At 43.7% G+C, this 13726-nt stretch overlaps 1 protein-coding gene across 1 annotated transcript in view; it reads left to right on the top strand.

Moving 5' to 3' along the window:
• The window catches only part of LOC137631688 (uncharacterized), a 69948-nt gene continuing 56222 nt past the window's right edge, over positions 1-13726 (top strand). The window contains exon 1 of the mRNA XM_068363565.1: positions 1-119. The gene's annotated coding sequence lies outside the window, so the exon portion shown is untranslated. The remainder of the gene's footprint in view (positions 120-13726) is intronic.

Genomic DNA, 13726 nt, shown 5'->3' with positions numbered 1-13726 from the left:
AATTATGGCGCCTACGGCAGCATAGCCGCCATCTTTGCAAAACAAACTATATCTTGTGCAGTGTAGTTGATAATCTGATCGGATTTCGGATTTCTTTGGACCTTTCACTCTAATTATTAGTAAGTAGTGATGCGAAGTGTCAATACGAATGCCAAGGGGCTTTTATTCGGAATGACTGATTCTTGTAAAAACTAGAAAAGCAAAGAATCTTTATTCCTTTGCTTGAGAGAATCATTACAAAATGGTGTATTGTTTTCCCCCTTCGGTACCGTTTAGGATTTGCAATATGATGCCAACGTGAAATTGGTTTATTTCACGAAGGGGTTATTCATGGCTTTTGTTCAATCTAAATGATTCATTTATTTTATTCATTTATTGTAAAACGAATGATTTTAGCTTAAAAGAAATAGTAAATATATTGTTGTTTAACGTAGAGTAGACTAGGCCAAGTTGTTGCTTAGACTCAGGTTGTACCCTAAGGTAGTAAATCTAGTAAATTATATTAGTCTGGTTTATTAACCCCGCCTTTTTTATTATGATTAGGTTTAGTTATATTTAGGTGCCGTATGGTACAGTTTCAATTCGGTAATTGGTATAAACTTGCGTACATTTGTTTCCTACCTTGCAAATCCTAGCCTAGCTTACCATAGACATGGGAAATGTAACAGACCCATTTTTAGGATTAGTTGATACTTAACTAAATGTCTTAATGATAGGCGATCTTAAACTTTTTTTTTTTATCAGTAAGATGATAATTGACAATAAACTGGCAATATGCAGTGTGAAATGCTGAAAGCCTTGGAGTGTATACAATAAAATGAAATACTAAAGGTATGGTTCCCTCATAGCATAGGACCTGGAAAGCAGCCCGCAAATTAATTAGACAATTGACAATTAAACTGTTCTTCAAGCCTTATTCTAACCCTGTAAGCAATACTCTGAAACTAATCTGCCTAAATACTCGGCTGATACATGTAGCACAGCATGTACCTCTTTCCAGAACAGAGTAGCAACGCAATAATGTTTAATTGCGAGCGTAGCGAGCCATGGCGGACTGAAGACCAGTTATTAGAATAATTAGTGTTAGTACATTAACCAAATACTTGATACAATAAAAGGTAAATATATGATACATTAATTTCTAGCCAAATACATGAACCATATATTTTTTTCCTACTCACTGTCTTGTGTTTTATGCATTTCTGACCATGATTATTGGGGCAAACCACCCGTTCATTAGTTTTTGGACCCCTTTATATAAAGAAGATTATGGGGGACCCCAGTGGGAAACCAGGGTTTTTTGGGTGGGGAATGTTATAAACAAGTGAAATGCAGCAATAATAATGGTCAGAAATGCAAAATAAGCACAAGATAACCAGTTGGAAAAATATATGGTTCATTTAAGTGGCTGAAAACAGGCTAAAACATGATTATTAAACACTTTTGAGATTTCGGGGTGTATGTATCATAGCGGCCACTTGAATGTATTATTATGGCCAACTGAGAATACGGCAGTGTACGGGGGTTCGTTCCCCCCTCCCCCTGTTAGGTAAGTAGGTAAGGGGCACGGCTTGTAGGTTAGGTTAGGGGGGAAAGTTTAGGTTAGTTAATGTCCTTGTTATACCACGGATGATGAACTGGCCGCCAATATACAAAGGCTATGAGATTTTTAAAAGGGTACAGAACCTAACCAACCCACCTAACCTAACATAGTAGTTCCCAGATGATAACACCTAGCCGGGGAAAGGCCCTCGGACCCCCCTTCCCAGGTCACAACCCCTAGCTGGGGCCAAGCCTCCCCAACCCCCCCTTCCCAGGTCACAAACTAAAAGTAAATTACAAATAAATCCTTACATTATGAAAAATTAATCTCAAATAATTCCTTATCTTATGATTTACACCAACTGTACAGGTGTTTTCGTTTTAGGCTTACAAACTTTGGCGTGACATAGCTAATAATGTCAATCAAACATAAACTGCAAGGCTTGACATATTTAGGACACTTGACTTCTCTTGGAAGAACAGCTTGGTTACGTAACACTGTCAGTTTTTTAATTATTACATAAAGAAAGTCTTATACAGTTAGTTTAGTTTAGTTTAGTTTGCAACCTTCGCAGGTGTAGACTATGGTTGAAATGAGAATTTTTTTATGTGAAATTAATACCCAAAGCACATTTTTTTAATGACGCTTGAAAACAATGAAAACTAGTGATTAGAATATGTCAGAATTCTGATTGGCCAATTCAGGATGAGATTTAGTTAAATCGTTGGAGATAGAGATGGTTAAAGTGTAATGCACGCATAAACAAGTCGTGGTCATGAAACTCATCCTTTGAAAGCTCCCAAAAACCATTAATCAATAGTAATGCATTTACTGGAGTTACTGCATTTTCATTGGAGCATCATGCTTAGTGGGTAATGCTTCTGCATATGTAAGTGAAAATTGTCAGTGTGCAATGGGGTGGAGTCAAGTAGGGTGGAAACAAACATACAAACATTTTGGGAGCTACTCAGCCTGATACAGAGAACATTAACCCTTTTACCCCCAAAGGACGTACTGGTACGTTTCACAAAAGCCATCCCTTTACCCCCATGGACGTACCGGTACGTCCTTGCAAAAAAATGCTATAACATTTTTTTTTCATATTTTTGATAATTTTTTGAGAAAATTCAGGCATTTTCCAAGAGAATGAGACTAACCTGACCTCTCTATGACAAAAATTAAGGCTGTTAGAGAGCAATTATAAAAAAAAATATACTGCAAAGTATGCTGGGGAAAAAAATAACCCCCTGGGGGTTAAGGGTTGGAAATTTCCAAATAGCCTGGGGGTAAAAGGGTTATCAGACAACATGGAAAAAAGTCATACATACTGTAATTTTATTATTTTTTTCCTCTTATGTATTTGCACAGGTAATGTATTGGAAAAAAAAATTTTGTTTTCATTTGGTTTACCCAAGAATAATATTAAATAGAATGCAGGAAGTGGGTGGTGTCTTAACAAAATTAATCCTTTGGGTTAGGTCATATACCCTTGTTAGTTTCCCTTGTTAGATAAGGTTTTTCTGCTGTATCTTCAAGTATTTCAGGCACCTATTTTAATTTAAAAAATATGAATTTTTAACAAAATTTCTAAACATCCTAAAACAGATCAGTAACATCTGATTTTCAATATTAATCTTACCCGATAATCATGTAGCTGTCAACTCCGTTGCCCGACAGAATCCTACGGACGGGATACGCCAGCGATCGCTATACAAGAGGGGGGTGTACTCACCAGCGCCACCTGTGGCCAGGTACTGCAGTACTTCTTGTTGACACCACCTCAATTTTTCCTCTGTCGTGCTTCCGGCAAGACCTACATGGATACGCTTATAATTTTGGAGTCTTTGTTCACGGTTTTGGTGAAGTATTGCTCTGAGATTTCAGCTTTCGCTATACAGGAAGCTTTTCCCTTAGCTTAGATAGCTTTTGGATTAAATTTGATTAATGGTATAACGATCTTTGCTTTAATTTGGAAACCCCCTTTGACTGTTCTCTGATTCAAGATGTCCGACCATTCACAAGCTCCTACCCAAAGACGATGTAGAGTTAGCACTTGTGTTAGGCGTCTTCCGAAGGCCTCGGTTGATCCTCACACCGTTTGTTCCGACTGTCGGGGAAAATCCTGCCAGTTGGATGATCGATGTGAGGAATGTGCCGGTCTTTCGGAATTTGATTTTATTCAATTCCTTAAATATACGACTAAGTTAGAGAGGGAGAGAGTTAGGAGGAGTTCGGCTCGCTCTTTGCTTTATTCATCCCCCCATGATCCTCATCCTTTTCCTTCCCCTGTAGTGGCTACCCCCGAACCTACTATTACTGCTCAGCCTGATATGTCGGATGTTTTACGTGCCATTCAGGCTTTAGGTGATAAAGTGGAGTCGGTAGTGAGTGACCACAAGTTCCTCTTGGCAGACGTCAAGGAACTTAAAGTGAAAAGTGCAGTGGGAAGTGTTAGTGCCAGTGCTGTGCCTAGTGCTAGTGTCAGTGTCAGTGTTGCGCATGAGGATACTTCTGTGCGTGCCAGTCGTCCTCCCAGTCCGGGACCTCTTGCAAGCTCCCAAGCCCAGGGGAGAAGCAATGTCGAAGGGCAAAAGGGTTCGGCAGGCCTTGATCGGCGCACAGTAGTATCCTCAGTGGTTGCGGGCGTATCTTATGGAGATCGTCACTTCCACTCTCAGACGATTGAGCCCTTTATTACCTCGTCTGCAGTAGATGTTTCCGGGAGGAAACGCTGGACTCAGGTCTCAAGACCTCTTAAGCGTAAAGTCCAGACCGCGCGAGTCCAACAGCCCGGGTGTAGCCATTGGGCTAGCTCGGACTCGCCGCAGTCATCAGGTGACTGCACGCCTCCTAAGAGAGGTAAGGCGATGCCTCAACAGACCTCAACTTCTGTTAAAGCCTTGCCTCAACAGACCTCAACTTCTGTTGATCCTAAGATGGCTATGCTGCAGACTATGCAGTCGCAGCTTGCGGTGTTGATGCGGGAGTTTCAGGCAGAGAAGGTTAATACACCTCCTCCTGCGAGCGCTCCTCCTCCTCTGCGCAGTCCAATCTGCCAGACGTATGATGTTGAGGTTCCTCAAGCTACCTCCATGCGTGAGCTGCCGCGTTGGGAGTTGCCAGATACCAGCACTGTGCAGCAACCTCCACTTTCCTTGAGGCAGGAGCCTCTTACCACGCGGCAACCTCCTCAACACTGGGGGCAGGAACCTTATGCTTTACAACAACCTCCTCCACCCTTGAGGCAGGAGTCTCTTACATTACTACCATCCTCGAGGCAGCAACCTCTTGAGGTACGACAACCTCTACCATCCTTGAGGCAGCCACCTCAACTCTCGCAGCAGCCACCTCCACTTTCCTCGAGGCGAGAACCTCAACTCTCGAGGCAAGCACCTCAAGAACCTCAACTCGTGAGACAGGAGCCTCTCTCTGCGCAGCCACCTCAACCCTTGAGGCAAGCGCAACTCTTGAGGCAGGAACCTCATGCTATGAGTCAGCCACCTCAACGCATGCATCTACCACTTTCTCCTCAGCTTGAGCCTCTTCCCATTCAACTCGAACCGCAGTCTTTGCAGCATGAGCCTCATGTTTTACAACAGTCGCCTCTCACCACGCTTGCTCCTCAGACCTCCGCAGAACCTCCTTCATCCCAGCCTCATGACTTTGTCATTGCCAACCCTCATCCTCTTCAACAGAGACTTGAGGAGGAATCCGCAAGTGCGCATGCACCCGCTCTTCAGGATTCAGCCATTCAGCATACCGCTTTAACTTTACCTCTCGCTTCTCAACCCTCAGGTGATGAGGTTTCTGAGGATGAAGCTGCTCACCTGGATGATCCTTCATCTGATGTGGAGGAACCCAAGTCTTTGCCACCCTCCATTGACTTTCGCAAGGTCCTGGCTCTGTTCAGAGAGTTGTACCCGGATCACTTTGTTTCTGCTACCCCTCGCTCTCCTCCATCCGAGTTCTCTCTAGGCATGCAACCTGTTAAGTCTGCCTACACTAAGCTCGTCTTCGCTAGATCTTCAAAGAGAGCTTTGAGAATGTTAGGGGATTGGTTGCAGTCCAAGCAGCAACTGGGAAAGACGTCTTTTATGTTTCCTCCTCCTAAGCTGACTTCTAAGTCGGGCGTCTGGTATGCCACAGGAGAGGAACCAGGCTTGGGGGTCCCTGCCTCTGCCCAGGCTGACTTCTCAAGTTTGGTTGACTCTCCACGAAGGTCGGCTATGAGACGCTCTAAGGTCTGCTGGACCTTTTCTGACCTGGACCACTTCTTAAAGGGAGTCTTTCGCGCCTTCGAAATTTTTAATTTTCTCGACTGGTGCCTGGGGGCCTTGAGCAAGAAGACTGCCCCATCTGACAAAGACTCGGCCATGCTGATCATGTCCTGTATGGACAAAGCAATTCGCGATGGTTCCGGCGAACTTGCCTCCATGTTTGTATCGGGAGTCCTCAAGAAAAGGGAACAACTTTGCTCCTTCCTTTCCACTGGTATCACCTCTTGCCAAAGGTCACAGTTACTTTTTGCTCCTCTTTCTAAGTTCCTGTTTCCTGAGGATATTATCAAGGAATTGTCTGCGGCTCTTATTCAGAAGGACACGCATGACCTTGTGGCCTCTTCAGCACGGAAGGCTAAGGTTGCTCCTTCAGTTCCTAGAACTTACCGCACCCCAGTGGCTGACACTCCTGCTACCAGGTTTATTCCGCCCTTTCGTGGCAGAGCCCTCAGCCGAGGAGGTACCCGTCCAGACGGTCACAGGGGCAGGTCCAAGAAAGGCTCCAAGTCTTCGAAAGGCAAACATTGACTCTCCTCCTCTCCAGACAGCTGTAGGAGCCAGACTCAAGATCTTCTGGCAAGCTTGGGAAAGAAGAGGTGCAGACGCCCAGTCTGTCAAGTGGCTAAGGGAGGGTTACAGGATACCATTCTGCCGCAATCCCCCGCTGACCACTTCTCCCATCAACCTCTCTCCCAACTACAAGGAAAAGGACAAGAGGCTAGCGTTACATCAAGAAGTGTCGCTCCTGTTACAGAAGGAGGCAGTGGTGATAGTCCGGGATCATCAATCCCCGGGCTTCTACAACCGTCTCTTTCTGGTGGCCAAGAAGACAGGAGGTTGGAGACCGGTGCTGGACGTCAGTGCGCTCAATGCTTATGTCACCAAGCAGACGTTCACTATGGAGACGACAAAGTCGGTCCTAGCAGCGGTCAGGCAGGAGGACTGGATGGTCTCGTTGGATCTGAAAGACGCCTACTTTCACGTTCCCATTCATCCAGACTCCCAACCTTTTCTGAGATTCGTTTTTGGAAAGGTTGTGTACCAATTCCAAGCCCTGTGTTTTGGCCTAAGCACAGCACCTATGGTGTTTACGCGACTGATGAGGAATATTGCGAAATTCCTCCACTTGGCGGACATCAGAGCCTCCCTTTATTTGGACGACTGGCTGTTAAGAGCCCCCACAAGTCGTCGCTGTCTGGAGAGTCTCAGTTGGACTTTGGACTTGACCAAGGAACTGGGTCTTTTGGTCAACTTAGAGAAGTCCCAGCTTATTCCTTCCCAAACCATCGTTTACCTGGGAATGGAGATTCGGAGTCAAGCTTTTCGGGCTTTTCCGTCGGCCCCAAGAATCAACCAAGCCCTAGAGTGCATACTGAGCATGCTGAAGAGGAACAGATGCTCGGTGAGACAGTGGATGAGTCTAACAGGGACCCTGTCATCGTTAGCCCTGTTCACCGAGTTAGGGAGACTCCACCTCCGCCCCCTTCAATTCCATCTAGCAGCTCACTGGGACAAGAATATGACGCTCGAAGCGGTCTCTATTCCTGTTACCAAAGAGATGAAGACTACTCTCATGTGGTGGAAGAGCAACATCCTTCTCAAGGAGGGTCTCTCGTTAGCTGTTCAGACCCCCAATCTTCATCTCTATTCGGACGCATCAGACTCGGGCTGGGGCGCGACCTTGGACGGACAGGAATGCTCGGGAACATGGAACAAGGAACAGGAAACGCTTCACATCAATTGCAAGGAGTTGTTGGCAGTACATCTGGCCTTAATGAACTTCAAGTCCCTCCTGCTAAACAAGGTGGTGGAGGTGAACTCCAACAACACCACAGCCTTGGCATACATCTCCAAGCAGGGAGGGACTCATTCGAGGAAGCTGTACGAGATAGCAAGGGACCTCCTCATTTGGTCAAGAAGTCTAAACCTCACGCTGGTAACGAGATTCATTCAGGGCAATATGAATGTCTCGGCAGATCGCCTCAGCAGAAAGGGTCAAGTCATCCCCACAGAATGGACCCTTCACAAGAACGTGTGCAACAGACTTTGGACCTTGTGGGGTCAGCCAACGATAGATCTGTTCGCCACCTCCATGACCAAGAGGCTCCCATTGTACTGTTCCCCAATTCCAGACCCGGCAGCAGTTCACGTGGATGCTTTTCTGCTGGATTGGTCCCATCTCGATCTTTATGCATTCCCGCCGTTCAAGATCATCAACAGAGTTATTCAGAAGTTCGTCTCTCACGAAGGGACACGGCTGACGTTGGTTGCTCCCCTTTGGCCTGCAAGAGAATGGTTCACAGAGGTACTACAATGGCTGGTCGACGTTCCCAGGACTCTCCCTCTAAGAGTGGACCTTCTACGTCAACCTCACGTAAAGAAGGTACACCCAAGCCTCCACGCTCTTCGTCTGACTGCCTTCAGACTATCGAAAGACTCTCTAGAGCTAGAGGCTTTTCGAAGGAGGCAGCCAGAGCGATTGCCAGAGCAAGGAGGATATCCACTCGTAGAGTCTATCAATCCAAGTGGGAAGTCTTCCGAAGCTGGTGCAGAGCCAATGCAGTTTCCTCTACCAATACCTCTGTAACCCAAGTTGCTGACTTCCTGTTACATCTTAGGAATGTTAGATCTCTTTCGGCTCCTACGATCAAAGGGTACAGAAGTATGTTGGCATCAGTTTTCCGCCACAGAGGCTTGGATCTTTCCTCCAACAAGGATCTACAGGACATCCTTAAGTCTTTCGAGACCTCTAAAGAACGTCGCTTGTCCACTCCAGGCTGGAATCTAGACGTAGTCTTAAGGTTCCTTATGTCTCCTAGATTTGAACCTCTCCAGTCAGCTTCTTTCAAAGACCTTACTCTCAAAACTCTTTTCCTCGTCTGCCTTGCAACAGCCAAAAGAGTTAGTGAGGTTCACGCCTTCAGCAGGAACATAGGATTCACATCCGAAACAGCAACATGTTCCTTACAGCTCGGGTTTTTGGCAAAAAATGAACTTCCTTCACGTCCTTGGCCTAGATCGTTCGAAATTCCTAGCCTTTCCAACATGGTGGGTAACGAGCTAGAGAGAGTTCTTTGCCCTGTCAGAGCTCTAAAGTACTATCTTAAAAGGTCAAAACCTATACGAGGGCAATCAGAGGCCTTATGGTGTGCCATCAAGAAACCTTCGATGCCTATGTCCAAAAACGCAGTTTCGTATTACATAAGGCTTCTGATTAGAGAAGCTCATTCTCACATGAAGGATGAAGACCTTGCTTTGCTGAAGGTAAGGACCCACGAAGTGAGAGCTGTAGCTACTTCGATGGCCTTCAAACAGAACCGTTCTCTGCAGAGTATTATGGATGCAACCTATTGGAGGAGCAAGTCAGTGTTTGCATCATTTTATCTCAAAGATGTCCAGTCTCTTTACGAGAACTGCTACACCCTGGGACCATTCGTAGCAGCGAGTGCAGTAGTAGGTGAGGGCTCAGCCACTACATTCCCTTAATCCCATAACCTTTTTTAACCTTTCTCTTGAATGCTTTTATTGTTGTTTTTGGGTTGTTACGGTAGGCTAAGAAGCCTTCCGCATCCTAGTTGATTTGGCGGGTGGTCAATTCGTTCTTGAGAAGCGCCTAGGTTAGAGGTTGTGTAGAGGTCCTTTAGTATGGGTTGCAGCCCTTTATACTTCAGCACCTTAGAGTTGTTCAGCCTCCTAAGAGGAACGCTGCGCTCAGTAAGGAAGACGAACTTATTAAAGGCAGAGTAATGGTTCAAGTCGACTTCCTTACCAGGTACTTATAATTTCATTGTTATTTTGAATAACTGATAATATGAAATACGGGATACTTAGCTTCTTGATATACATGTACACTGATTTTCACCCACCTCCCTGGGTGTGAATCAGCTACATGATTATCGGGTAAGATTAATATTGAAAAATGTTATTTTCATTAGTAAAATAAATTTTTGAATATACTTACCCGATAATCATGATTTAATTGACCCACCCTTCCTCCCCATAGAGAACCAGTGGACCAAGGAAAAATTGAGGTGGTGTCAACAAGAAGTACTGCAGTACCTGGCCACAGGTGGCGCTGGTGAGTACACCCCCCTCTTGTATAGCGATCGCTGGCGTATCCCGTCCGTAGGATTCTGTCGGGCAACGGAGTTGACAGCTACATGATTATCGGGTAAGTATATTCAAAAATTTATTTTACTAATGAAAATAACATTTTTCGCCAAATGGATTACAGTATTGGTTGCTTGTGCTTATTTACTCATTGACCATTCCTCCTCACTGAAATTTCCACTTAACTAGGTATTTTGGTCCTATACAAATGCAAACCATTGTCCTCTAATAGGAATACGACTTTAAAAAAAACTAGATTGGCAGTTTAAACTTTTAACGCGGTACAGTAGCAGTAATAGGTGGCTGGTAAGCCATGCCCACCTACCAAGTAGAGTACAGTACAGTAATCTTCACTTTGGACAGGTATACTCCTCGGTGTATGCATCTACCTGTGTTAATCTTTTGCTCTTTTTCCAGATTGAATAAATGCTTTTTAGACAGTTGTGTTTGAAGCATATTAAAGGAACAAGGCAATGATGTGCAGTGTTTCCTGATAACTGTAATTGCACGACAGTTTTCTGTGCAATGCTATTATCCAATATACTAATTCCTGCCGGTCTCTGTCTGTTGCTGTTCTATTTCTTGGGTGTGTGGCCTTACAACAACGATGAGAATGTGAACCTAATGAGTGTTGGTTTTCCTTAAATATTGGTGGTGTTCCATTGAAACAAATAGCACACCGCTGTGTGTAAAGGGCACGGGTATTGCCTTATTTTATCCTTCAGTGTCTGCTGATCCCAGAAGACACTAAATATACTTCATCTGTTGTGCTATTGTGGTCTTTCCTCATGAAAGTATCATCATCAGCTTGCATGACACCAGAGAAGACGAACTTCAAGTTCTCCCTTCTCCTTTGTCTCATCTTACTTAGAGTCTTTGCTGCAACTTATTAACCCTTTTACCCCCAAAGGACGTACTGGTATGTTTCACAAAAGCCATCCCTTTACCCCCATGGACGTACCGGTACGTCCTTGCAAAAAAATGCTATAAATTTTTTTTTTTTTTATATTTTTGATAATTTTTTGCAAAAATTCAGGCATTTTCCAAGAGAATGAGACCAACCTGACCTCTCTATGACAAAAATTAAGCCTGTTGGAGCAATTTAAAACAAGTATACTGCAAAATGTGATGGGATAAAAATAACCCCTTGGGGGTTAAGGGTTGGAAATTTCCAAATAGCCCGGGGGTAAAAGGGTTAAGAATAATGAGTGGAAGACATCTACGAAGAAGTCCAGAAAGTCCGAACGATAAGAGTCACATACATGGGACTCCAACCATTTCTCTCCCCATGGAAGAGACAGTGCAATACCAAGAGTGAATGCCAAGCATTGTCCCATAGCAGGAAAAAACATTGACGTGAACAACACTAGTGAGATTTTTCAGTACTCAGTATGGGTATTTTCATACTTCGTACTTGTGTTCAATCTTATGCGTGGAGGTGTAAGGACAGAGTTGTCCCATAGCAGAAAGAAATATCGGTACAGTACTAATCATAATTCTCAGATACGCACTGGTAGTCGGGATGGAATGTGGCCACCCTTCTCTCTCTTTTGGTGGACAGGGAGAAGCTGTTTGTACGGAAGAGATATCGGTCTGAGCTGCAACTGCTTGTATTTCCTTCACCTGTTAGTTCAAGAGATGACAACCAAATCTTCAAATGTAATGCCTGCTGAGGAAGAAGCACCTGAAACACAGGACAACCAATGGGGGTAAGTCTTTCGAGACATTGACGGATTCCATTGCATTGTTTCGTGGGAGGAGCAACGCTGTACTCTTCTAATGGAAAAGTATTTCGATATGAGGTACAGAGCTTGCGTTCCTGATACCATTGCTAGGATTCATGCAAGAATGAGACCAAGCACAAATACTGCTGGTCAGGTCGAGGGCAGTCACCTTCGTCGCTCTCCTGCCTTGGGACATTCCTCAGAGGCTTTAGTGACTCACAATTGCCATGCACATGACCAACGAAAGTTGTTGCCGCGAGAATCTACCAGAGGAGGACTTCAGATGGTTATTGTCCCTCAGCTGAACTATTACCTCCCCTCACCGATCTCTCCATGCTTACGTGTGGGAGGGACTTACCATGAACGTATGTACTTGAGAAGAACAATCCTCTTAAAATGTCACCTTGTACGCGAGGTGAGAGATTACATATCGGGAACTCTTCCTTCCTTGAGAATATGTTTCGGTACATGGTACAGGTGTTCACAAGCCTGCTACTATATTCAATTTTCTTGCACTCACTCGCAGTGGTGCCTTTTTAGCTTGGAGATGTTTCTTGCTAGCTAATCGGTTGGAAGTATTTTGTCTGAATAGCATTATTGTTTTTAAATAATTACCAAGTAATGTGAATCAAAACTTTTTTACTAACCTAAATTTGTCAATAGATAATGTTAATGAATAAAGAGATTATAAAGTATGCTGATGGTAAGTCTAAATTAAATAACACCTGCTGAAGTCAAACGGCCGAAGCTTGTTTTCCGATGCACGCTGCGTTATTTTTGTAATTTTTTCACATTTTAATTAAGTGTTAGTTGAGCAAAAGTAGAAAAAAGACCTTGGAAGAATATTGGGAGTTAAATGGCAGGACAAGATTAGAAATGAAACTATAACAGGGATTACTTGAGTCCCATATGTAGAAGAGATTATAGTGAGGGGTAGATGGAGATGGTTTGGGCATGCTCTTTGCAGTCACCAAGAAAGATTGGTTCACCAAACATTTAACGGGGCACTACAAGGTATGAGAAGAGTAGGAAAACTCACGGCCCACATACCTAAGGACTATGAAGCATTAAGTAGGAGATGAATTGAATTAAAAACTCAAGATAGACACGACTGGTGAAATCTAATCGAAGCCCTTTTGCAACAATAGGTATAGGAGATGATGATGAGCTGTGGTCATTTGTTTCCGGATTATGAATTTAATTGCATATTGCACCAACATTACATGGTTTTTCACTATTTGCGGGTATCCTCTGTACGTCGTTATCACATGGTTTCTATCATGGTATTTTAGTTGATGTTACTTTAAAAGGGTAATTGTAGAGTACTTTACTAACACTGCTTCAGTGCAAGGTAAATTGACTCCTAATGCGTAAGTTGCCGCCACACCACTCTATGTATAAGTAACAACAAAACACTGTTGTTCCTAACAGACAACACTGACACTCACTGATACTGTGGTGTACAATATGCAGTACTACTGTAATATATGTACATTACTATCACTACATAGCATCTTAATTAACTAAGGTGAGACAACATATCACCTGTAAAAGATCGCTGTCTTCGTGAGGTTGTTTCATCAACAAATACGTAGCCTGAAACTACATAGAGTATTGTAAATTATTTTATATACTGTGCTATAAATACTCTGCTAGCACTGTTGTTCATTTTCAATAACTGTAGGAAAACCTTCAGAAAATAAAAAGTAAAAGTTAGATAGAACAAAACAGTTCACTAACATGATACCATCTTTTATAATGAAGGACGTTATGAGAGTGAGATAGTGTCAGCCAGAGAAGTGGTGTTGTGCAGGGAGTGAAACTGTATGGAGGTTGTGTAGAAAGAAACATGGGTAGTTTGAAATTGTCAAGATGTCCCAACCAAGACAATGCTTTGAGGATCTGCGAATACTGTAATCGTAACTTTATATTAAATCTACAGTATCTTAATTTGTGGAATACTGAATTCGCGAAGAGGGAGGGTTTACTGTGCGCACATCTAGATACCCAACCTTCGGTTCAACATGAGTATCTCCTTGTTCTGAATGGTTTGGTTTTCATTTTAAAGCCAG

The sequence above is a fragment of the Palaemon carinicauda genome, chromosome 40, assembly GCF_036898095.1.
Source record: "Palaemon carinicauda isolate YSFRI2023 chromosome 40, ASM3689809v2, whole genome shotgun sequence".
In the NCBI taxonomy this organism is placed as follows: Eukaryota; Metazoa; Arthropoda; class Malacostraca; order Decapoda; family Palaemonidae; genus Palaemon; species Palaemon carinicauda.
This window is presented reverse-complemented; position numbering and strand designations above follow the sequence as displayed.